Source organism: Petromyzon marinus, unplaced genomic scaffold, assembly GCF_048934315.1.
Source record: "Petromyzon marinus isolate PM22_M1 ecotype Great Lakes invasive population unplaced genomic scaffold, UKy_Petmar_22M1.pri1.0 PM_G_Scaffold_4, whole genome shotgun sequence".
Lineage (NCBI taxonomy): Eukaryota > Metazoa > Chordata > Hyperoartia > Petromyzontiformes > Petromyzontidae > Petromyzon > Petromyzon marinus.
This window is the reverse complement of record NW_027422983.1, coordinates 1,148,948-1,172,555: the sequence shown is the minus strand read 5'-3', so window position 1 is coordinate 1,172,555 and position 23,608 is coordinate 1,148,948. Positions and strand designations below refer to the sequence as shown.

The window sequence follows — 23,608 nt, the reverse complement described above, 5'->3', positions numbered from 1 at the left end:
GCCGGCAGGAGGTCACGGAGCAGACCCAGGTGCCACGGGTCGACTGACTGAGATGACTGGCTGATGCACCACCTGTGCCCCCTACTGTGCCAACCTGCTGTGCTTTAGCCACCCGGCGCTCCGCTCGTTGTTGTGAGCGTCGCTCCTCCGCCCTCCGTTGTTGTTGGAGGACTGCCTCCAACTGCCCAGTAGCGTCCTTCACGAGCCTCCTCCACAGAGGCCGATCATGACACCGCTGGTACCAGTCATCGGCAAGTCCACTCAGCTCCACGTCCTCCTGTACCACATCACTCCATCTCTTCTCTAGCCCGTGCCGCGCCCGCTTAGCCCCCTCAATCCGGCCGAACAAAAGCTGTTTCGGCATGCGGTGGCTAGGCATGCGGGCTACATGACCCAGCCATCGCAGCCTTCCCTGCCGGAGGAGCTCACCGATGGGACCTTGCCCAGATCTTTCAAGGATTTGTGAGCTCCTCACACAATCCAGTCTGGTTAAACCCAGGATGGATCGTAGGCAGGCCAGCCTAAATGTTTCTAACCGGCGAAGATGTTCCATTAGGGGGGTCCACGTTTCGCAAGCGTAGAGAAGGGAGGGAATGACCGTGGCCGAGAAGACCTGAAGCTTAGTGCGGAGCGACAGACCAGGTAGCTTCCACACAGCGTTATGCAACCGATGAAAAGATATTGCCGTCCGACTGATTCGGAGTGAGACCTCTGCTGTTAAACTGGAGCCAGTCATAAGCACACTGCCCAGTTATGGGAATCTCTCCACTCCACAACTGCCCCATCACCAATTGGGAGTTGTGGGGGTGGAGTGTCCGATGGTACAAAATGCCCAGGCAGGTGCTTAGTTTTGGTGGGGCTGATGGTAAGGCCCCACCTCTTAGTGGCACGCTCCAGTCTCAGCAGCAGCGTCTCCAACTCCTCCTCTGAATGAGCAGCTATTACCAAATCATCAGCATACATAACGTGGTTGAGCAATAGGGAGCCATCCCTTGACCGCACCCGGGCGTCGATCAGCCTCCCATTATATCTGTACCATATGGAGATTCCCCCGGTACAGCTATTGAAGGCTTCACGAACTACGTGGTCAAAATAGATGTTAAATAATGTGGGAGCCAGAGGACATCCCTGTCGCACCCCAAGGTTAACAGGGAATGGCTCTGACTCTCGGCCACGTAGTTTTACCCGGGCCCGCTCACCATCATGAAGGTCCTTAATGATCGTGAGCAGAGGGTCAGGGACTCCAAAAGCACGAAGAACAACCCAGAGCCCAGGCCTACTGATGGTATCATAGGCCTTGACCAGATCAATAAAGCAGAGATGTAGGTCTTGTTGGAATTCCCTACACCTCTGCTGTAGCAGACGGACAGAAAATATGGCATCTGTGCAGGACCGCCCTTTCCTGAAACCGCATTTGGGCTCCACAAGCCTCTCCTCAGCGTGCCTGGCAAGGCGATGTTGAATAATCCTTGCCAGGACCTTTCCCGGCACACTGAGGAGTGAAATGCCCCTGTAGTTGTTACAGTCTGTGCAGTCCCCCTTCTTAAAAAGGGGGACCACCAGGGCATCCTTCCAATCCTGCGGAACCCGTCCAGTGGTCCAGACTGTTGTTATGATATCATATAGGGCAGTCTGTGCACAAACGCTGCCCTCCCTCAGCATTTCACTTGGGAGATCATCTCTGCCCGCTGCCTTTCCTGGTCTCAGACTCCGGATCACCTTCAGTACTTCCTCAACAGATGGCACCTCAGCCAGCCACTCACAGGGGGTGACTTCTTCCAATACTTGAGGCACCGCAGCCTCAGCAGGGTCATCCTCACTTTGTGCCACGATGTTTTCCTGGCTGAGGGATTTTCCCTCCCCCAGGACCTCACAGAAATGCTCAGCAAATCTGCAAACCTGTTCCTGGGGGTCGGAGATTGGATCACCGTTTTTTCCCCTAATGATGGTAATAGGTGTGGCGCTGCAGGTTACTTTTTTGATGGAGTTAAATAGAGATTTGTGATCACGGGCCACTGAGGCAGACTCCATCTCCTCAGCAACCCGCGACCACCACCCATCCTTGCAGCGCCTCACGGCTCTCCGAACCTCCGAGCGAAGGCTGCGGTAAGCCTCCTCATTCTCTGACGTGGGATTCAGTAGCCGATGACATTGGGCCTGTCGCTTTTTATCAACCATCCTGAACACCTCCTCTGTCAGCCAGGGTCTCTGGGGAGGTCTGGACCGTGTACCCAAAGCAGCCATTGCAGCTGCTTGAGTCACAGTCCTAAACCTCGCCCATTTACCCTCGACATCAGGAGGAGTCGGGGACGATGCCAATCCCAGCCGCAAGCGATGATAAAATTCTCGCTTGCAACTTTCATCAGATAACTGAGACCAGGCCACTTTAGGTTGGAATGGGGTCCTGGGTGTACACCCACTACCGGAGTTGAAGCATGGCAGGCGCATCTTACAGATGACTAGTCGATGGTCAGAGGGCAGATCAGCTCCACGGTAGGTCCTGGTGTCAAGAACATGGGCTCGTATCCGCTGGTCCGTCACTATGTAGTCCAGCAGATGTTCTTGCTTGGACCCGGCATGCATCCATGATGTTGTGTGGATGCGCCGATGCCGGAACAGCGTGCTGGAAATTACAAAACACAGACACACACAGATACACACACACACAGATATACACAGACTGTCTCTCTCTGTCTCTCTGTCTGCCTCTGTCTCTCTGTCTCTCTGTCTGTGTCTCTGTGTCTCTGTCTCTCTGTCTGTGTCTCTGTCTCTCTGTCTGTGTCTCTGTCTCTCCGTGTTTCTGTCTCTCTCTGTCTCTCCGTAACTCCCCGTATCTCCCCGTGTCTTCCCGCTCTCATAGTCAACACCACCAACACCACCACTCCCACCACCCCCACCACCCCCACCACCCCCACCACCTCCACCACCTCCACCTACTCCACCACCCCCACCACCACCTCCTCCTCCTCCTCCGTCCGCTTGATGGTGACGCTGATGTTGACGCTGATGGTGGCGGTGGCGGTGGCGGCGCCGTTTCTGGCGCCCTTCCTGCTGGGCACCGCCTGGGGCATTTGGAGCGCCGCCGGCAAGCGTCCCGGTGAGCGGCGGTGGTGGTGGTGGTGGCGGTGGTGGTGGTGGTGGCGGTGGGGGTGGTGGTGGTGGTGGTGGCGGTGGTGGGGGCGGTGGTGGGGGTGGTGGTGGTGGTGGTGGGGGTGGTGGTGGTGGCGGTGGTGGTGGTGTTGGGGGCGGTGGTGGTGGTGGTGGTGGGGGTGGTGGTGGTGGTGGTGGGGGTGGTGGTGGTGGTGATGGTGGTGGTGATTGTGGTGGTAGTGGTGATGGTGGTGATGATGGTAGTCGTGATGGTGATGGTGGTGATGGTGGTGATGGTGATGGTGGTGATGGTGATGGTGGTGGTGATGATGGTGGTGATGGTGGTGATGGTGGTGATGGTGGTGGTGGTGGTAGTGGTGGTGGTGATGGTGGTGGTGGTGATGGTGGTGGTGGTAGTGGTGGTGGTGGTGATGGTGGTGGTGGTGATGGTGGTGGTGGTAGTGGTGGTGGTGGTGATGGTGGTGGTGATGGTGGTGGTGATGATGGTGGTGGTGGTAGTGGTGATGGTGATGGTGGTGATGATGGTAGTCGTGATGGTGATGGTGGTGATGGTGATGGTGGTGTTGGTGGTGATAGTGGTGATGGTGATGGTGGTGGTGGTGGTGATGATGGTGGTGATGGTGGTGATGGTGGTGGTGGTGGTGATGGTGGTGGTGATGGTGGTGGTGATGGTGGTGGTGGTGATGGTGGTGGTGATTGTGGTGGTAGTGGTGATGGTGGTGATGATGGTAGTCGTGATGGTGATGGTGGTGATGGTGGTGATGGTGGTGATGGTGATGGTGGTGATGGTGGTGATGGTGGTGGTGGTGGTAGTGGTGGTGGTGGTGGTGATGGTGGTGGTGGTGATGGTGGTGGTGGTGGTGGTGGTAGTGGTGGTGGTGGTGATGGTGGTGGTGGTGATGGTGGTGGTGGTAGTGGTGGTGGTGGTGATGGTGATGGTGGTGGTGATGATGGTGATTGTGGTGGTGATGATGGTGGTGGTGGTGATGATGGTGGTGATGGTGGTGATGGTGGTGGTGGTGATGATGATGGTGGCGACGATGGTGGTGGTGGTGATGGTGGTGATGGTGGTGATGGTGGTGGTGATGGTGGTGGTGATGATGGTGATGGTGGTGATTGCTATGCTATGTTAATAAAAACAATTTGCTAAACCTTGGCCACAAAATGTGGACTTGTCTTCATGTAGCAATGCGTAGATTTGTGTTTGTATGATTGCCTTGTACTTTATGAATCCCTAATCTCTGCCAATACATACTGTGAAACAAGAAAAGTTAAAGAATAAACAACACAGAGCAATGTAATACAATACAATATTATACATTATTGTATCAAATAATACAAAATTCCATCCCATGTGTTAGTGAAATTTTGCAATATTTTAGGAAATTAGTTTTCAAATTAAGATTTATTTTTCCTGGAGGGGGACCCCAGAGCCCCTGGTAGATTTGGTCCCCCCCAATGTTGACTCCATGGCTACGGCCTTGCATTGACTCGCGGATTTCTCTACACCCCTCCCCTCTCTCTCTCTGCCCCCCTCTCTCTCTATTTAAGGCCTCGACACAGAGGCGTTGTTTCTCTGTGTGCCTACAGTGAGGGAAAAAAGTATTTGATCCCCTGCTGATTTTGTACGTTTGCCCACTGATAAGGAATTGATCGGACTATAATTTTAATGTTAGGTTTATTTGAACAGTGAGAGAGAATAACAACAAGAAAATCCAGAAAAACGCATGTCAAAAAAGTTATAAATTGATTCGCATTTTAATGAGGGAAAAATGTATTTGACCCCGTCTCAATCAGAAAGATTTCTGGCTCGCAGGTGTCTTTTATACAGATAACGAGCTGAGATTAGGAGCACACTCTTAAAGGGAGTGCTCCTAATCTCAGCTTGTTACCTGTATAATAGACACCTGTCCACAGAAGCAATCAATCAGATTCCAAACTCTCCACCATGGCCAAGACCAAAGAGCTTTCCAATGATGTCAGGGACAAGATTGTAGACCTACACAAGGCTGGAATGGGCTACAAGACCATTGCCAAGCATCTTGGTGAGAAGGTGACAACAGTTGGTGCGATAATTCTCAAATGGAAGAAACACAAAAAAACTGTCAATCTCCTTCGGCCTGGGGCTCCATGCAAGATCTCACCTCGTGGAGTTGCAATGATCATGAGAACGGTGAGGAATCAGCCCAGAACTACACGGGAGGATCTTGTCAATGATCTCAAGGCAGCTGGGACCATAGTCACCAAGAAAACAATTGATAACACACTTCACCGTGAAGGACTGAAATCCTGCAGCGCCCGCAAGGTCCCCCTGCTCAAGAAAGCAGATATACATGCCCGTCTGAAGTTTGCCAATGAACATCTGAATGATTCAGAGGACAACTGGGTGAAAGTGTTGTGGTCAGATGAGACCAAAATGGAGCTCTTTGGCATCAACTCAACTCGCCGTGTTTGGAGGAGGGGGAATGCTGCCTATGACCCCAAGAACACCATCCCCATCGTCAAACATGGAGGTGGAAACATTATGCTTTGGGGGTGTTTTTCTTCTAAGGGGACAGGACAACTTCACCGCATCAAAGGGACGATGGACGGGGCCATGTACCGTCAAATCTTGGGTGAGAACCTCTTTCCCTCAGCCAGGGCATTGAAAATGGATCGTGGATGGGTATTCAGCATGACAATGACCCAAAACACACGGCCAAGGCAACAAAGGAGTGGCTCAAGAAGAAGCACATTAAGGTCCTGGAGTGGCCTAGCCAGTCTCCAGACCTTAATCCCATAGAAAATCTGTGGAGGGAGCTGAAGGTTCGAGTTGACAAACGTCAGCCTCGAAACCTTAATGACTTGGAGAAGATCTGCACAGAGGAGTGGGACAAAATCCCTCCTGAGATGTGGGCAAACCTGGTGGCCAACTAGAAGAAACGTCTGACCTCTGTTATTGCCAACAAGGGTTTTGCCACCAAGTACTAAATCATGTTTTGCAGAGGGGTCAAATACATTTTTCCCTCATTAAAATGCAAATAAATTTATAACATTTTTGACATGCGTTTTTCTGGATTTTGTTGTTGTTTTTCTGTCTCTCACTGTTCAAATAAACCTACCATTAAAATTATAGACTGATCATTTCTTTGTCAGTGGACAAACGTACAAAATCAGCAGGGGATCAAATACTTTTTTCCCTCACTGTATGTGTGTATCTCTCTGTGTGTCTCTGTGTTATATCTCTCTGTCTGTGTGTCTCCGTGTCTGTGTTTTGTCTCTCTCTCAAATTGAGCAACCTTTGGAAGAACGTTATCAACCAGGTGGGGTGTTGACTGTTATGTTGGCCGACTCTCTGTGTTGTATTGCATTACATTTCTAAGTTCACTAGGTTTGTTTTCTCTTTCAATTGTACCTGATGATGATTGCTTGTGTTGCAATTGAAACGTCGCATGCTATTTGAACACAGCGTTGGTGTACGGTGCTTTTTGTGGAATATTTTGCTGTTTTTCCCTGGATTTTATGTTTGCACAGTCACACATAGTCACTTCAAGATATTTTCTTGTTCATGTTTTAGTTTTTTTGTTTGTTGTGGTTGCACCCGATTCAAGAGCCGAATGGCTCACAGGGCTATACCAAGTAAATGAAATGGAAGCTATTATTTAATTAATTTTGGGGTTTTTTTTTTTTTTTTTTTATGTGACTTTACCGAAAGAACCAAAGAGCATCTTGCTTAAGTTTTAATTTCTCTTCACCTGGCTCGCTACTTTGTAACTTTGTTTGTTTTAAATATTCACAGTTTTTTTTTTATTTTGTACCAGGCCACGCCCGCGTTGAGCTGCTGTACCGCTCTTGTTTACAGAAGCAACCTGCCCACAACAACAACAACAAGGTGGGGCTTGTCAACAGCATGGTGGTGTTCACTCTAGACACGTTGCGGTGTTCACTCTAGACACGTAGTGGTGTTCACTCTAGACGCGTGGCGGTGTTCACTCTAGACGCGTGGCGGTGTTCACTTTATACACGTGGCGGTGTTCACTCTAGACGCGTGGCGGTGTTCACTCTAGACGCGTGGTGGTGTTCACTCTAGACGCGTGGTGGTGTTCACTCTAGACACGTGGTGGTGTTCACTCTAGACGCGTGGTGGTGTTCACTCTAGACACGTGGTGGTGTTCACTCTAGACGCGTGGCGGTGTTCACTCTAGATGCGTGGTGGTGTTCACTCTAGACGCGTGGTGGTGTTCACTCTAGACGCGTGGTGGTGTTCACTCTAGACGCATGGCGGTGTTCACTCTAGACGCGTGGCGGTGTTCACTCTAGACGCGTGGCGGTGTTCACTCTAGATGCGTGGCGGTGTTCACTCTAGACGCGTGGCGGTGTTCACTCTAGACGCGTGGCGGTGTTCACTCTAGATGTGTGGTGGTGTTCACTCTAGATGCGTGGTGGTGTTCACTCTAGACGCGTGGTGGTGTTCACTCTAGACGCGTGGCGGTGTTCACTCTAGATGCGTGGTGGTGTTCACTCTAGACGCGTGGTGGTGTTCACTCTAGACGCGTGGTGGTGTTCACTCTAGACGCATGGCGGTGTTCACTCTAGACGCGTGGCGGTGTTCACTCTAGACGCGTGGCGGTGTTCACTCTAGATGCGTGGCGGTGTTCACTCTAGACGCGTGGCGGTGTTCACTCTAGACGCGTGGCGGTGTTCACTCTAGATGTGTGGTGGTGTTCACTCTAGATGCGTGGTGGTGTTCACTCTAGACGCGTGGTGGTGTTCACTCTAGATGTGTGGTGGTGTTCACTCTAGACGCGTGGTGGTGTTCACTCTAGACACGTGGCAGTGTTCACTCTAGACGTGTGGCGGTGTTCACTCTAGATGCGTGGTGGTGTTCACTCTAGACGTGTGGTGGTGTTCACTCTAGACGCGTGGCGGTGTTCACTCTACATGTGTGGTGGTGTTCACTCTAGACGCGTGGCGGTGTTCACTCTACATGTGTGGTGGTGTTCACTCTAGACGCGTGGTGGTGTTCACTCTAGATGCGTGGCGGTGTTCACTCTAGACACGTGGTGGTGTTCACTCTAGACGCGTGGTGGTGTTCACTCTAGACGCGTGGCGGTGTTCACTCTAGACGCGTGGTGGTGTTCACTCTAGACGCGTGGTGGTGTTCACTCTAGACACGTGGTGGTGTTCACTCTAGACACGTGGTGTTCACTCTAGACACGTGGTGGTGTTCACTCTAGACGCTTGGCGATGTTCACTCTAGACACGTGGCGGTGTTCACTCTAGACACTTGGCGGTGTTCACTCTAGATGCGTAGTGGTGTTCACTCTAGACGCGTGGCGGTGTTCACTCTAGACACTTGGTGGTGTTCATTCTCTACATGTAGAGGGGAGACCGGGGGATCGGGAAGGAAATCCACACGACCACGGGGAGAGAGAGAGACACGCAGCCTCGGCTGTGTTGATTGATCCTCAATTAACTACTTGGTGGAGTGAGGAAGCATTAATACTGAGCAGGTGAAGGTGGCCAGGCGTGGGTCTGGACACACCACCACCTGTGAACCATGCCAGTGTGTGACAGTGGTGGAGCCAGTGGGGGTGGAGTGGCACGTGCCCCCCCAACGATCCGATAGAAATCCCTAATTTTGATAGGATCATTGGGGTTTATTAGTAACGAGCTTCACTACCCAGCTTCGCCCGGGACTTGGATTCTTGTCTTTGGTTAACTTCGCATTCCCTTCTATTTCACTGAAAAACCCTGGAAAAAATTGATGCTTGCAAGAAAGAAAAAAGCCGAAACAAATCAATTTACCTAAATCGGATGTTTTCACTCAAGGAGATTCAACCTTACCCCACTGCTACGTAAGGCCGATTTTGGCCACTCGGGGAAGGGAATAATGACGTGGCGAGCTGAAAATAGTCACGTTCACTTAGAAATTCCAGACAGCGTTAGCCGTGCAAATTTTCACGACGCCAGAGCTCAGCGTTGGAGAGGTTTTTTCTGCTTCGCACAAACAAACAGATGGAATGTTCTGCTTCATATTTTAGATAGCAGTTCTACCCGTTCTTCGCACGGAGGATATGTATTGAACTCCCGAGAAACCAATGGCTTCATCGGCCAGGAGCGAAGCGCCACCTAAAATCTCCCGGCACGCTGTTAATAGCTCTAAGCATTGCAGAGCACTTCATGGTCATTCCCCCCCCCCCAAAAAAAATACAAAAGACTATTTTTATATTTTTTACATTGTGTACAGTATGCAACATACCCACATGCCAAATTTCAAGTGTGTGGCACGTTGGGAAGTATGCTAAACATTTCAAACAGACACAAGTATCCACACATTTCCCTTTCATATATATAGATAAATCAGCATTTTGCGACCCCCACTGCCACCGTGTGGCATATTATTACGTCCCAGGGACTCTATGAGAGGACAACAGTCCGAGTCCATAATTAGCAATAAGTAACGGCAGAGCAGTTGTGACTCACAGAATGTTGCGCAGTTGCGTATACAGTACACGACTTCCCTGAAGGCAAACACCTTCAGTGAGCGCAATTCCGATCACACGCGTCGAATAAAAAGCAAGGGACAAGTCATTACTTACTAACAACTCCTTACTAACGACTCCTTACTTACTAACAACTCCTTACTAACAACTCCTTGCTTACTAACAACTCCTTACTTACTAACAACTCCTTACTAACAACTCATTACTTACTAACAACTCCTTACTAACAACTCCTTACTTACTAACAACTCCTTACGTACTAACAACTCCTTGCTAACAACTCCTTACTAACAACTCCTTACTAACAACTCCTTACTTACTAACAACTACTATCATTTTTCATTGCTGGAGGGGTTGCCCCCCCCTACCTGAAAATCCAGGCTCCACCTCTGAGTGTGTGACAGTGTCAAGTTTGTGTTTGCAGTAAAGTCTATTAACTCTATTGAGCACGGAGGTTATATCAAAACAGGAGTTTCGTTTTGTTTTCCTCTGCAACTCTTTATAAGAATGGAGTCAGGAAGTTAACACAGCACACACGTGCAGCTTAAGTCGGATCTGTTCATCCCAGCATTCAAGGACATCTGTGCCTGGCTTCCCACCTCTAAGTTGCGATTGAACATTAATTCATGCATTTCTGCATAACACAAATAGTATTATTTTAAACACCCTTTGCTACGTCAGCTGAATTTAGCTTTCATAAATATTCCTTTTGAAGCCAGACAGCTGAAATTTTGTGCTCGGAGTTTTTGGTGAACATTCATTTTGAAGATACGAGGGCTTCCAGGCATGTTTATGACCATTTGCCCTCTCATTGTGTGCCATAACAGCCCGTGTGATGAATTTGGGACATTTTTCCACTATATCATGAATATGTGAATAAGTATAGACGTGTAAGTCACGTGTTACTGTGTATATATGCTTTCCTCTGTGCATCGATACTGACGTGTAGATGGTGTGGATATTATTTTTTTCTGTCAGCAGCTGACGCTTCCTCTGATGCTTCCTCTGCAGAATTGGTCTCATGGAGCAAATGCACTCAGCGCAGCTCGGTAGGACAAGGCTCCAATGCGACCGGTGTGCATACAACACAGATCGGACTGGAGATTTCACACGGCACGAGAGAACTCACACAGGAGAGAAACCCTTCAAGTGCAGTGTGTGTGAGAAGGCGTTTGCACGTTCATCTGCTCTTGTAGAACACCAGAGAACACACACGGGAGAGAAACCCTTCAAGTGCAGTGTGTGTGGGAAGGCGTTTGCACATTCATCTACTCTTGTAATACACCAGAGAACACACACGGGAGAGAAACCCTTCAAGTGCAGTGTGTGTGGGAAGGCGTTTGCACATTCATCTGCTCTTGTAATACACCACAGAACACACACGGGAGAGAAACCCTTCAAGTGCAGTGTGTGTGGGAAGGCGTTTGCACAGTCATCTAATCTTGTAGAACACCAAAGAACACACACGGGAGAGAAACCCTTCAAGTGCAGTGTGTGTGGGAAGGCGTTTGCACATTCATCTACTCTTGTAATACACCAGAGAACACACACGGGAGATAAACCCTTCAAGTGCAGTGTGTGTGGGAAGGCGTTTGCACATTCATCTGCTCTTGTAATACACCAGAGAACACACACGGGAGAGAAACCCTTCAAGTGCAGTGTGTGTGGGAATGCGTTTGCACAGTCATCTAATCTTGTAGAACACCAGAGAACGCACACGGGAGAGAAACCCTTCAAGTGCAGTGTGTGTGGAAAGGTGTTTGCATATTCATCTACTCTTGTAATACACCAGAGAACACACACGGGAGAGAAACCCTTCAAGTGCAGTGTGTGCGTGAAGGCGTTTGCACGTTCATCTGCTCTTGTAGAACACCAGAGAACACACACGGGAGAGAAACCCTTCAAGTGCAGTGTGTGTGGGAAGGCGTTTGCACATTCATCTACTCTTGTAATACACCAGAGAACACACACGGGAGATAAACCCTTCAAGTGCAGTGTGTGTGGGAAGGCGTTTGCACATTCATCTGCTCTTGTAATACACCAGAGAACACACACGGGAGAGAAACCCTTCAAGTGCAGTGTGTGTGGGAATGCGTTTGCACAGTCATCTAATCTTGTAGAACACCAGAGAACGCACACGGGAGAGAAACCCTTCAAGTGCAGTGTGTGTGGAAAGGTGTTTGCATATTCATCTACTCTTGTAATACACCAGAGAACACACACGGGAGAGAAACCCTTCAAGTGCAGTGTGTGCGTGAAGGCGTTTGCACGTTCATCTCTTCTTGTAGAACACCAGAGAACACACAGGAGAGAAACCCTTCAAGTGGAGTGTGTGTGGGAAGGCGTTTGCAGATTCATCAAATCTTCAAGTACACCAGAGAATACACACGGGAGAGAAACCCTTCAGGTGCATTCCGTGCGGGATAACGTTTGCACAGCAACCACATCTTCAAGTACACCAGAGAACACAGAAGCATCAGAAGATCCACATGGAGTGGAGTCTGAAATCGGCTTGTGAAAGTCAAAGTGCCACCATGAGCCCATCCCGCATGAAACACGAACCGGAAGAAAATCCCAGCTTAGACACTTTTAAAGTTATCGAGGTGAAATATGAATAGGTGATGGTGAAGAGGGAAGAAGTGGTGGTGAAGAGGGAAGAAGTGATGGTGAAATGTGAAGATGAAGATTCAACTCCAAAATGGGACCTTCACATTGATGGAGGCAACGTGAAGCAGGAGGAGAATTCTGACTGTGAGGCAGAGCGAGGCAACTCCCAGCAGTTTGTGGAAGTGGAGGTGTGGGTGGACTTCCTGGACAATCCAAAGTCAAGTGGAGACCCGGTAGATGTGTAAGCCAGAGACGATGTCGCTACAATAGATGCACCTTTGTCACAGGCCTTTAATGACAAGAATGTGAAGTTGTACACTCATTTCCTAGGTTCAACCTGCAGAGTAAGAGCGGCCAGTCTTTGTGGACCTGTGAGTTGGGTCAATCTCTCACCAGGAGCGAGAGCCAATAAGCTCCCAAGCATTCACGATGTTCTCATGATAATTGCTTTTACGCTTTGCTCGCTTAATCGCCTCGGCAACTCGGAGTTTTGTGTCGTACCTCGTCTGAAATGCTCGAAGAGCATCCCCAAGTAGCAGCTGCCCCTGTGTGGCACAAGGTGGTGGCCCTGCACCGGCCTGCATGTGGACAAGAGCTTGTCAGCAGGGGACGATGATTGATGTGTCATCTCAGTTGTGTAGTTTGTAGGCAATCTTGATTTCGAAGCTTTCGTGACTACAGGAATCCACACTCTTGAGTTCTTTCGGTAAATTCACCACGTGGGTAGAAACATAACAGATCACGGCGTTTAGATCACAACACAAGCAATCGTGATCAGGTGGGACAACCACAGCAAGAGAAACTGCTGAAGTAGTAGGTGCCTACTCCAGCAGTTTCCTCTTATTGCTGCTGTGCTTGTCCCACCTGATGACGATTGCTTGTGTTGCCATCGAAACTCCGTGATCTATTATTTGTAGCGTAATGTTTAGAGTTTGCTACATTTTGACCCAGATGCCAGCATGCAACGGCCTACTCGTTTTGAATGACGCAACAATAGTACGTTGTACATACACTGTTAAGCAGACGGTGCGTATTTGTAAATAACTTCTTGTTAATACGATGTAACGTGATGCAGTCAATTTCGCTGCAGTAATTCAATGTTGCTAATATGTCCGTCAATGATTTAGAATGAATACTTGTCTGATTGTGCGCGTACATGTAATATTTTGTCTGAGGGTCACACATTGAATAAGTGATGTTAGGACAAAGTGTGTGTGTGTTTTGGAAGTAACCTGTACAGAGAACTCTTGTGTTTCACGAAGCGTCTGCCTCTGGAGCAACTCATCGTCTTTGAAATAGGGAGCACGCTCGGATCATTCATCAGTTACAAGGCATACCACTTGAAAGTTACACGTATAGGAGGAGGTACATTCTCTACAACACGAATTGTAGTTTTGTCTTACGTGTTGACGTAGATTTTGTCTAACTAGGACTAGAAATGCTCCTTGCTGATTCACGTCTGGATGTTCGTTACCTATCGGTTGAAGCAAACCCCACTGCTGTTGTTGAGACGCTGTGCACCAATAATGGTCCAACACATTGACGGCCTTCAGGCCAGGAAAGTCACAACATTTCCGGCACACGAAGGACGCATTCACGCAAGTACCCCATGCTCCGTTTTGAAGTTTTAAAATGAAACATCTTTGACTTGTGTTGTGTTTTGAATTAGATGATTTTATTTCTTCATTAAAAGCTTGTATCAATTTACATCTGGAAGACTTCATTGAAAAGGACATTTCGTGTGAATTTTCTCTCGTCATTAAGTAGATGGCCTTGCCGGGGGTTCGGACACAGTGTACACACAGTGTACACACACACACAGTGTACACACACAATGTACACACAGTGTACACATGCACACAGTGTACACACACACAGTGTATACACACATACCGTACACACACACACAGTGTACACGCACACAGTGTACACGCACACAGTATATACACTGTACACATACACAGGGTATACACTGTACACACACAGTGTACACACATACAGTGTATACACACAGTGTACACACACAGGGTACACACACAGTGTATATACACACACAGTGACACACACAGTGACACATAGTGTACACACAGAGTGTACACACACACACAGTGACACAACAACAACCGCCATTCGCCACTAAGTGGCGGTGACGTCACCACGACGCTTGTGCCAGGCACAGTGACACACAGTGTACACACACACACAGTGTGTACACACACACAGTGTACACACACAGTGTGTACACACACTGTACACACACAGTGTACACACACACAGTGCACACTGTGTGTACGTGTACACACAGTGTACACGTACACACAGTGTACGCACACAGTTTACATACACATAGTGTGTACACAATAGTTTCAGTTGATATATATTGGTATACCCCTGTGAGCCATTCGGCTCTTGAATCAAGTGCAACCACAACAAACACAAACAAGAACAAGAAACACATCTTAAAGTTACTACTTTGTGTGACTCTGCAAACAGAAAATCCATGAAAAAAACAGCAAAATGTTCTTGAAAAAAGCACCGTACACCAACGCTGTGTGCTAAAAATCCCAGTGGGATGCAATGTCCACGTTGTTGTTGCTGAGTTCAAGGGAGGGAGCAATGGAAAATGAATCTAAATCAACTTAAACTCCAATCCCGCTCTGTGACGTCACTACTCAGCATCACCTCATCGGCGTGAAACGCCAGGGTGAGGTGTACCTCGCCAGTGACGTCATGTCACCAAGGTATTCACCCCACCCCGTCTACCGCGCCCTTGAGCGTGACGTCACCTCTGCCTGGGTCAACTTGCGTTATCTGTTCAAGTACAATCCTTATTTGGGCAAAGCTACGCCCGGTGACTGGCGGCTCATTAACATAATGTGTTCGTGTCGACCATGGGCCGGATTCATTAACATAATTTATTTAAATTAAGACCCGCTCGTTGCGGGAGGGGAGTGTTCTTGTACCATGCAAGTGACGTCATCTCCTGCTGCTGCGTGACGTCACGAGGTAACAGAAATCTGCCGCTCCGCGCGTGAACTGAAATCCGAGGTGAGAAATTCTCATCGCGGTTGTGGTGGTGGTTGTGGTGGTGGTGGTTGTGGTGGTTGTTGTTGTTGTTTACCGAGGTAGAGCCTCTCTCTCGTAGGGATGTCAGTTGAGTAGCAGCGAGCATGGGAATCGATGTCCAGGTTGGAACTTTACAACGCGGGGCCTAGCCACGCGGGGCCTTGCCTCCTGCCCTCGCCTGATCGTGTTTGCTTCAATTATCTCGCTTAGTTGAGCAATCTTTGTAAGAAAGTAATCTACCAGGCTATGCGTTTATTGTGTGTTGACCGACTCTCTGTGTTGCATTGCATTACATTTCCAAGTTTTACTCAGTTTGTTTGATTAAGTGTGCTTTTGATTTAAAGCTTTCGTGACTGCAGGGATTAATATTATTGGTTCTTTCGGTAAAGTCACCACCACGTAGAAGGGAAACAATAAAATAATAAAAATATAAAACAATAAAATTATCACGACGTTTCGACTGCAAGACGAGCAATCATCATCAGGTGTGAAAACCATCAGCAAGAAAATGTTCATGTGTTGCTGTGGTTTTCACACCTGATGATGATTGCTCGTCTTGCAGTCGAAACGTCGTGATAATTTTATTGTTTTATATTTTTATTATTTTATTGTTTCCCTTCTACGTGGTGACTTTACCGAAAGAACCAAGATTATAAGTGAGCTTTCTCTCTCTCTGCGTGTGCTCGTGTTATTATTATTTCCTGCAATCACCAAAGTTCCAAATCTCTCATTGACACAAGGCCGTAATGATAATATGTTATAATAGTTATAATATATATTGGTGGGGGACATATCCCCCCCCAATAATCAAATATGCTCAAAATATATTGCTATAAAAATATTATTTCAAATAATAATTGCTATGCTATGTTAATAAAAACAATATGCTAAACCTTGGCCACAAAATGTGGACTTGTCTTCATGTAACAATGCGTAGATTTGTGTTTGTATGATTGCGTTGTACTTTATGAATCCCTAATCTCTGCCATTACATACTATGAAACAAGAAAAGTTAAAAAATAAACAACAGAGCAATGTAATACAATACAATATTATACAATATTGTTAGTGAAATTTTTCAATATTTTAGAAATTAGTTTTCAAATTTAGATTTTCTTTCTGGGGGGGGGAGACCCCAGAGCCCCTGGTAGATTTGTTCCCCCCCCCAATGTTGACTCCATGGCTACGGCCTTGCATTGACTCGCGAATTTCTCTACACCCCCTCCCCTCTCTCTCTGCCCCCCTCTCTCTCTCTATTTAAGGCCTCGACACAGAGGCGTTGTTTCTCTGTGTGCCTACAGTGAGGGAAAACAGTATTTGTTCCCCTGCTGATTTTGTACGTTTGCCCACTGACAAGGAAATGATCAGTCTATAATTTTAATGGTAGGTTTATTTAAACAGTGAGAGACAGAATAACAACAATAAAATCCAGATAAACGCATGTCAAAAATGTTATAAATTGATTCGCATTTTAATGAGGGAAATGAGTATTTGACCCCCTCTCAATCAGAAAGATTTCTGGCTCCCAGGTGTCTTTTATACAGGTAACGAGCTGAGATTAGGAGCACACTCTTAAAGGGAGTGCCCCTTATCTCAGCTCGTTACCTGTATAAAAGACACCTGTCCATAGAAGCAATCAATCAATCAATCAAATCCCAAACTCTCCACCATGGCCAAGACCAAAGAGCTCTCCAAGGATGTCAGGGACAAGATTGGAATGGGCTACAAGATCATTGCCAAGCAGCTTGGTGAGAAGGTGACAACAGTTGGTGCAATTATTCGCAAATGGAAGAAACGCAAAAAAACTGTCAATCTCCTTCGGCCTGGGGCTCCATGCAAGATCTCACCTCGTGGAGTTGCAATGGTCATGAGAACGGTGAGGAATCAGCCCAGAACTACACGGGAGGATCTTGTCAATGATCTCAAGGCAGCTGGGACCATAGTCACCAAGAAAACAATTGATAACACACTTCACCGTGAAGGACTGAAATCCTGCAGCGCCTGCAAGGTTTCCCTGCTCAAGAAAGCAGATATACATGCCCGTCTGAAGTTTGCCAATGAACATCTGAATGATTCAGAGGACAACTGGGTGAAAGTGTTTTGGTCGGATTAGACCAAAATGGAGCTCTTTTGTATCAACTCAACTCGCCGTGTTTGGAGGAGGAATGCTGCCTATGACCCCAAGAACACCATCCCCACCGTCAAACATGGAGGTGGAAACATGCTTTGGGGTGTTTTTCTACTAAGGGGACAGGACAACTTCACCGCATCAAAGGGACGATGGACGGGGCCATGTACCGTCAAATCTTGGGTGAGAACCTCCTTCCCTCAGCCAGGGCATTGAAAATGGATGGTGGATGGGTATTCCAGCATGACAATGACCCAAAACACACGGCCAAGGAAACAAAGGAGTGGCTCAAGAAGAAGCACATTAAGGTCCTGGGGTGACCTAGCCAGTCTCCAGACCTTAATCCCATAGGAAATCTGGAGGGAGCTTAAGGTTCGAGTTGCCAAACGTCAGCCTCGAAACCTTAATGACTTGGAGAAGATCTGCAAAGAGGAGTGGGACAAAATCCCTCCTGAGATGTGTGCAAACCTGGTGGCCAACTACAAGAAACGTCTGACCTCTGTGATTGCCAACAAGGGTTTTGCCACCAAGTACTAAGTCATGTTTTGCAGAGGGGTCAAATACTTTTTTCCCACATTAAAATGCAAATAAATTTATAACATTTTTGACATGCGTTTATCTGGATTTTTTTGTTGTTATTCTGTCTCTCACTGTTCAAATAAACCTTCCATTAAAATTATAGACTGATCATTTCTTTGTCAGTGGGCAAACGTACAAAATCAGCAGGGGATCAAATACTTTTTTCCCTCATTGTATGTGTGTATCTCTCTGTGTGTGTCTCTGTGTTATCTCTCTCTGCCTATGTGTCTCCGTGTCTGTGTTTTGTCTCTCTTTCAAATTGAGCAATCTTTGGAAGAACGTTATCAACCAGGTGGGGTGTTGCCTCTTATGTTGGCCGACTCTCTGTGTTGTATTGCATTACATTTCTATTCTAGATTTTAAAGCTTTCGTGACTGCTAGGATCCATACTCTTTGGTTCTATTGGGTAAAGTCACGTAGGTAAAAAAATTAAATAACAAAAACCACGACGTTTCGGCCACAACACAAGCGGCCTTCATCAGGTGAAGGGACGAGACTGTCTGGAGGACAGCGCTGGAGTGGAAAAAGCCACGCGCAGATCACGACCTTTAAGCTGTGTGAGAAGAAACAAAGCGCCTTGACAAAGGAATTAGGATATAATTTAGCATTGAAATGGCTCATTGAAATAGCTAAGTTAAAGTATACACATCCGCAGAGGCACCCCTTGACAAAGGAATTAGCATAGAATTTAGCATTGAAATAGCTGAGTGATGTTCTGTGCATGTGGACAAGAGCCTGTCAGTAGGGGGCAATGATTGATGCGTCATCTCGGTTGTGTAGTTTGTCGGCAATCTTGATTCGAAGCTTTCGTGACTGCAGGAATCCATACTCTCTCGTTATTTCGGTAAAGTCATCACGTGGGTAGAAACATAACAGATAACGGCGTTTAGATCACAACACAAGCAATCGTCATCAGGTGGGACAACCACAGCAAGAAGAAGACGCTGAAGTAGGCGTCTACTTCAGCAGTTTTGTCTTCTTGCTGCTGTGCTTGTCTCACCTGATGACGATTGCTTGTGTTACGATCTAAACTCTGTGATCTATTATTTGTAGCTAATGTTTAGAATTTGCTACATTTTGACCCAGACGCCAGCATGCAATGGCCTACTCGTTTTGAATGACACTGCAATAGTTTGTTGTACATACACTGTTAAGCAGGAGTTGCGTATTTTTAAAATAGCTTCTTGTTAATACGATGTAACCTGATGCAGTATATTTCACTGCAGTAATTCAATTTTGTTAATATGCCTGTCAATAATTACGAATGAATACTTGTCTGTGCGTATTTTAAATGTTATTCTTTTATAAGGTGATGTTGATATCGAAAACTGACACGTAACTGGCATGCCATAAATAGGAAATTAACTCTGCTTATTCGAATCAATGTATTCATATATGTTGATAAACTGTTTCACGCAGATTGTGTTTCTAACGGCGACTACAGGGACCACGTGATTGTTTAAAAATGTCTTTGATTATAACTTTAATTGCCTACAATTCGTCATGTGTAGCTTATTTAGACTATAATTTATTCACTACCCAAAATATATTTACTTGAAAACATAGAGCTGATATTTGTAAGCAGTCTTTTTTATTTCTACGTTTGAAAAAAAATATTTGCACAAATTGAACTTGTTCAGATACAAGGTGAATTCACAAGGCTTTGTAAAAAATCCAATATTTCAGAATTTTGCCTTAACGGAGAATATTTTAAAAAATGTTGGTAACAATAAAGATTCAGAAATATATATTGTGCCGTGTCTACAATTTTATTGTAAAGTGGAATTGGTAAAAAAAAATGTATTTGTACACGTATAGGCGTTGTGGTCCATAAGTCTGGTGACACAGAGGAATTGTGGTCCATAAGTCTGGTGACACAGAGGCATTGTGGTCCATAAGTCTGGTGACACACAAGTTTCATTTATTAGGTATAGCCCTGTGAGCCATGCGGCTCATAAGTCGGGTGCAACCGCAACAAACATAAGTCTGGTGACACAGAGGCGTTGTGGTCCATAAGTCTGGTGACACAGAGGCGTTGTGGTCCATAAGTCTGGTGACACAGAGGCGTTGTGGTCCATAAGTCTGGTGACACAGAGGCGTTGTGGTCCATAAGTCTGGTGACACAGAGGCGTTGAGGTCCATAAGTCTGGTGACAGAGGCGTTGTGGTCCATAAGTCTATGGGCTGTGTTGAGTCTATGGCAGTGTTGAGTCTATGGGCAATGTTGAGTCTATGGTAGTGTTGAGTCTATGGTAGTGTTGAGTCTGTGGGTGGTAGTGTTGAGTCTATGGGTGGTAGTGTTGAGTCTATGGTAGTGTTGTGTCTATGGTAGTGTTGAGTCTATGGGTGGTAGTGTTGTGTCTATGGTAGTGTTGAGTCTATGGGTAGTGTTGAGTCTATGGTAGTGTTGAGTCTATGGTAGTGTTGAGTCTATGGGTGGTAGTGTTGTGTCTATGGTAGTGTTGAGTCTACAGTGAGGGAAAAAAGTATTTGATCCCCTGCTGATTTTGTACGTTAGCCCCATGACAAAGAAATGATCAGTCTATAATTTTAATGGTAGGTTTATTTGAACAGTAAGAGACAGAATAACAACAAAATCCAGAAAAACGCTTCGCTACGTGGCCACGAGTGACGGTGAAATATGAAGAAGGGGCGACCCTGAAGCGTGAAGGTCAGGAATCTTCTCCGGGTGCTCCTCCTCCCACGTTTGCAGGCGCCTATCACCGTCATCACAGCATCCCAATGGCAGTATTCTCAACACGAATATCTCGAGACTCAAGGAGGCTATTCTGGACAAATTCATTCGCGTTATTCTTATAATTATTGTAATCCTCATGTGTGTATGTTGAACTTCTTTCGCACAGTACGTAGCAAACCTTGCTATACATCCTAAATAGAAGAGGCATCCTATGCAGAGGCCGGTGCCTGCCAATAAATGTATAATTTCCACCCTCAAGCTCAGATGAGAGCCGTCAAATGTATATTTGACAATGGTGACACTTTGATTTGTGTTTCTGGATAAGGTTAACATATAGGTTGCATTTTGCATTCAAACAGATGATTATACAGGAATACAGCTTCTGACCTTCAAGTGTGCATAACGTTAATTTTATTTAAGCCGAGATGCCATTCATTAATGTGAATGGAAATAAGCTCAAATATACGTTTTATGAAAGTATACCACATTGATGAAATGTATGGTGTGCATTATTGAAGGTCTGTGAACTTTCTAACAGTTTTCCCAGGAAGTGAAGAAACTTGTCAAGCATTTCTAAAACACTTTATATAAACAAGGTTAATGTTTTAATGGTATCTGTGAAAGCAGAGGATGGAGCTCTTTTTTCGTCAGCAGAGTACGGTGCCCACACTCCTCTTACACAGCAACTCTTTGAGTTATGGATCACGCAGAGATCGTAAAACTCTGCACGCCCGACTTGCAGGGCAGCACTGTGGTGTCTGTAAGAGCATTCATTTTGATCTATTCACTTAGTCTTCAGTCTCGGTGGTGCTTTCCTGGGTAAATATTCTAATGAAATATGGATGATGAACGTTAGCAACTGCTCAATCTGCTGTCTGTGTATATTTACATTTCTGCTCTAATTTGATGCGTGAGAAGGGGAGATCCATTTTTCACTTAATGGGAACCAGTCTTCCCGAAAAAAGACTGCAGTATAGTGGTTGTACAAATATACTTACAGCTTTGTTGAACAGCACCACTCACCTTCATTACAGTGGAGATAACCCATGTATATCAGTTCACCAACATTGATCTGTTGTTCACACATTACTAAGGTTGTGGTTATGGTGGTGGAAACAGAAAAATGCATTTGTGGGGGCTACCGTCCCCCGCCATCACCGAATTGTCGGGGCCGTTGGCCCCCGACTCCCCCGTTAAATTCATACCACTACCACAACTGCAACACCCGTTGTATGATTATGCCCGTGGGTACCCGTGTACCTCACGGCGCAGCTCTACTCACGCAGTAACCACCGCCAGCAGCATCGCGTGCTTGAATTGTGTAATCTTGTTTCATTTACCTTCGCAGCCGGTCGGAAGCAACTAATTAGGCCACGCTGCGCAATTCCCGCTCACCAATTGATCTCTACACGCTACACGCGCGGCGCGTGCCGTGAGCGCCGCTGCTCCTGCACGTCCCCGTACTGGCGCGGGCGAAGTGCAACCAGTACCACACAATGCAGAGGCTCACCACACCACGCACGAGTGCATTTAATGATCGAAGGACCCGTACTTTAATTCCCAGGGCGATAGCACGTTGCTGCTGCCCCGGCATGCGCGTCAAGCCCCGAGTGGACTCACCCGTGCGAGCGTAAACACATGGGTAAAATTACTCACTCACGCGCAAACAAAAGAATCACCGCGGGCAGGCTCGCCACACCACGCACCGCCCCTCCGTACTCACAGAGACAACACGATACGGTTTATACCCTACGGACGGTTTATTCCCCACGAATAAACGAACTAGACTGTGCGTGTCAGTACGGACCAGCAGGACAGGTCTAACCTATCTCGCTACTGCCTGATACTTAATCGACCTGTCTGCCCTCTATTTTCTCTCCCCGTGCTTCCCCAAAGCGTCCCTTTTTATCCTCCTTTCAAAGCCCTCGCACCGCCCATCCGCGGTGCATCACGGGTCAGGCCGTTAATCTGCGGTGCATCATGGGTAGGGCCGTTAATCCGCGGTGCATCATGGGTAGGGCCGTTAATCCACGGTGCATCATGGGTAGAGACGCTAACCCGCGGTGCACCATGGGTAGAGACGCTTAACCCGCGCTGCCCCGCTCCCCACCTGTCTGCTGGTCCGCGTGTGTCCTAGGCATCTCCTCACTGCAGTTCTCAGCGAGTTCTCCGTGGTCATTTAATTCTAAGTTAAGCCACGGCGCCGCAGTGCCATTTGGCCTGGGGGGGGGGGGGGGTGCCTGCCAATTCCCTAACCCTGAGAAACCGTGGAGCACCCCCACGAGGGGGCCTCTCGGGTAACAACTCAGGGCAGGTACCCCCCCCCCTCCCCATGAGACCCTACTTGAGTGTGTGTGTGTTTAGGTGGGGGGGGGGGGCAGAGGAAGTGCTGTGATGGGAGCCGGGTGGCTTCTCGGTCGCAGCAGCACAGCGACTGCCCCGGTTTCGACGGAGCGGCTTCTCTGTTGTGGCACCACAATGGCAATTGTCATCCCGGCCGAGGGGCGCCTGACAGCGAGGGACATCCGTCGCTTAATTACTGAGAACTTCCCCTTCTATCAGAACAATGACAAGAAGCGGGGAAACTCTGTCCGTCGCTGCCTCACGTTTGAAGACTGCTTCGTTAAAGTGCCCAGAAGGCCGGGCCAGCCGGGCAGAAGCAATCACTGGGTCGTGGACCCGGCGGCTGCGAACATCTTTGATGACGGCTCGTATCAGCGCAGGAGGAAGAGGTTCAAACGGTGCGGTGTGGTGTGGGGTGAGTGGGCGAATGACTGGATGGGTAGGTGAGTGGGTGGGTAGGTGAGTGAGTGGGTAGGTGAGTGGGTGGGTGAGTGGGTGGGTAGGTGAGTGGATGGGTAGGTGTGTGGGCGAATGACAGGGTGGGTAGGTGAGTGGATGGGTAGGTGAGTGGGCGAATGACTGGGTAGGTAGG

The 23,608-nt window shown here is 47.5% G+C and overlaps 1 pseudogene; it reads left to right on the top strand.

Moving 5' to 3' along the window:
- The first annotated feature begins 2,872 nt into the window (after window positions 1-2,872).
- Window positions 2,873-22,043, top strand: LOC142916547 (uncharacterized; annotated as a pseudogene).
- Window positions 22,044-23,608: the final 1,565 nt, after the last annotated feature.